This window comes from Pterocles gutturalis, unplaced genomic scaffold (genome assembly GCF_000699245.1).
Source record: "Pterocles gutturalis isolate BGI_N339 unplaced genomic scaffold, ASM69924v1 scaffold22342, whole genome shotgun sequence".
NCBI lineage: Eukaryota > Metazoa > Chordata > Aves > Pterocliformes > Pteroclidae > Pterocles > Pterocles gutturalis.
The window spans coordinates 36,627-38,811 of record NW_010113368.1 but is presented as its reverse complement, the minus strand read 5'-3'; the positions used below and the strand labels follow the sequence as shown (position 1 = coordinate 38,811).

Genomic DNA, 2,185 nt, shown 5'->3' with positions numbered 1-2,185 from the left:
GCATGAAGTAATTTAAATTATTTTTATTATTTGTCTGTGGTTTTTGCTTCCTTCTTTCATTTTGCTTAGCAAAACAGCTAACCTGGAGTAGTCCATCTCCCTTCCCATTCACAGTCAGCGAATCAAAGTGAAACTATCACTAGCAAAAAATCCTGTTGTGCTAGTGCTTCCAGGTACAAGTGAATGTAATTAAAAATAAATTGTTTCTTAAATTACACAAAAGTATCTGCTGAAGTCCATTTTCTGTGCAGTCTATCCTAAAAAAAGAGCGCAGAAGCAACAAGATAGAGAAAAGTCGTTCAAGGTGCTAGGAGCTGAGGGAGAAAGACCATACCCAAATGGAGGTACGATTTGAGAAGGCACTCCTTGTTCATGATCACATGCGGCAAAGGGAAAACATTTTTGTTTAAGGACTCAGCTTTAGATTAGTCCAGGATTCATAGATCATGTCAGACAGCAACTAAATTAGAAAATCTTATCTGGAATAAATTAAAAGTATATGTTCAGTCCCAACCAATAAAGAGATTTCTAATGAAAGTAAAGACAAATTAGTGGAAAATGGGAACTAAGCTACTCTAATTTTTTTTTTTTCTCTTCTGTTTTCAAATGTATTTTCCAGAGCGGATCACTAAAGGAGCCAGAGCCAAACAAAATCCCACCTCAGCGACCACCACCTCAAGGTTGTTTACAGTACATTCTCGACTGTAATGGCGTTGCAGTAGGACCAAAACACGTCCAGGCTACTTAGATAATTGAGACTAAAAGCAAGGGTTAAAGCAAAAATGAAAGAAAAAAAAAAAAAAAGAAACGAACACAATCTTAAAAGCAAACATACCAGTTTTGTTCAGTTTTTGCATTGTTTCAGAGCTGACCTGGACTGTGTTTTTTCTATGCAGTGTCAACTATACCGTCTGGTTGTTTACTTGTTCATGTCTGTGCGTGTAATGCTTACCTACCTTTCTTTGTAAAATTTGTGATTTCAGGGCTGTTGTCAACAGTGTACAAAGAATGTGCCTCTTTAGAGCCCAGTGCAACTGTACATGATGGATGGCTAGACAGTAATTTTTTGAGTATTATATATCGTTAAGTAAAATACCACCAAGGTTCAAATCTGAATACTTTTGCTTACTCTGTGAGTGTGTGCACACTGAACTCCTAGCCTTTATTTTTTTGTGCGTGTGCATGACTAATAGGTAGGTGATCCAGATATGTTTTTTAAAGTCTAGATTAGAATTTGCTAGTGAGGCTTTTTATTTATAATTTTATAAAGTTTGTTAACATTTGAGTTTTACTTATACACAAGTGGAAGTCTGATATATCAGTGACTCCATAAGATAAAGTTCTTCCCAAGGAATATTTAAAATATCTTCTATTTTACATACTGGTATTCATATTTTTAGTAATTCTGCATTAAATTATTAGCTACAAAGCTATGTAAATGGGCCACCTATGTGCAATATCTCAGTGAAGGTGTGAGTATTTAATGTATCCTATTTCAATATAAGTAGTATCTTTTGTTGTCATTCTGAATTAGTAATCTATGGAGATTTTTAATGAAAACTAATGCAAATACTTTCAAAAATCTTATGCTTACCTAAGAGTTAAATCCCAGGTTATTCAGTGAGAAGTACCTCAAGGACTGTTAAACTTCCTGTAAGAGCTCATTTTTTTTTCAAATACTGAGATGTTAGGAGATGGTAGACCAAGGTACCTTTAACCAGCAAGAGATCTTGCCCTTTGATGAGAATGCAAGACAAAAATGTCAGTGGTTTTCTTTACCAACTCAGGTCTACTATTTTAAACCTAGAAATATCCAGATAGCTATAAAGAAAATTCAGTCCCAGCCCTATCCACATAAATATGGCTTATAATAATTGCTTGGAATCAAACATGCAAAAAGACTTGAGACGCCTGACAACTGCTAGATTTTCTGTAGGTCAATTATTTGTGATTTTTGCACAACCGATTTATAATATAATATCAGGAGAAATACACGGGCAGGCAGTTAATCTGTTGTGAGAAATCTAGCCTAGAATCACAAGGTCCACACTGCTAGCATACCATAAAGCTTAGTCGCAAGCGAGCCACAAAACTATAATTTGAAGCTTGGATATGTACAAAGATGAGTAGTGGCCATTAGTTTAGTGCAAACAATTTTGTTGAAAGGGAAAACAGCCTTATGTTC

At 35.1% G+C, this 2,185-nt stretch overlaps 1 protein-coding gene across 1 annotated transcript in view; it reads left to right on the top strand.

Moving 5' to 3' along the window:
• Positions 1-648: 648 nt before the first annotated feature.
• LOC104462514 (synapsin-2-like) overlaps positions 649-2,185 on the top strand; it is a 6,842-nt gene continuing 5,305 nt past the window's right edge. The window contains exon 1 of the mRNA XM_010074480.1: positions 649-680. The gene's annotated coding sequence lies outside the window, so the exon portion shown is untranslated. The remainder of the gene's footprint in view (positions 681-2,185) is intronic.